We start from the raw sequence: 666 nt of genomic DNA, 5'->3' as shown, positions 1-666 counted from the left end.
ATGGAGGGTGACCGAGCATCAAGCGCCGCATCCCTCTGCTGCAAAGCCAGCCGCTGTGGCCTCGGCTATCTCCAGAATTCTCACGCTCCTTCAGAGAGGGAGGCGACATCTCTGTGCCGGGCGGGATGCGTCCCTGGCAGAGCAGAGGACGGTGCTGCTGTGCTGCAGCCCGGGACGTGATTCTCTCCGTACCCGGCAGATGGTGCCACGTTCCCTGCTGTGACACGGGGCTGGGGAGCGGGTGGGCCCCAGGGTGCCAGCAGGGTGCAGGGCGTCGGGAGCTCTCCCAAGGGCACTGCAGGCAGCTCTGCACCCCTGCCCTGTGCTCGGCTCCCTCCCTACCTTGCCCGTCGGGGCGCTCCCTCAGCAGCCACCCTGATGGCGGGACAGCAGGGTCCCCGGGCTCCAGCCGGCCTGGGAGGCTGCAGGCAGACGCTGCTAGCAAAGCCCAGCTGGCAGAAGGAAGGATGAGCTCACAGTTTAACCACAGCACGGAGAATAGGGAGGATTTAACCCTGGGTCGCTCAGGCGGGGCCTGGCACTTCGGGCTTCAGCTCTCCAAAGCTGTGCCTGGCGTTGCAGGGTGAGCACAGCGGGGCAGCCTTGAGCTCTGCAAGGGGACAGGGAGACTGTGCTGGAGCCAGCGCAGTGCCAGCCGACGCGGGG

Source organism: Fulmarus glacialis, unplaced genomic scaffold (assembly GCF_000690835.1).
Source record: "Fulmarus glacialis isolate BGI_N327 unplaced genomic scaffold, ASM69083v1 scaffold17888, whole genome shotgun sequence".
NCBI lineage: Eukaryota > Metazoa > Chordata > Aves > Procellariiformes > Procellariidae > Fulmarus > Fulmarus glacialis.
Note: the sequence above shows the minus strand (reverse complement) of the source record.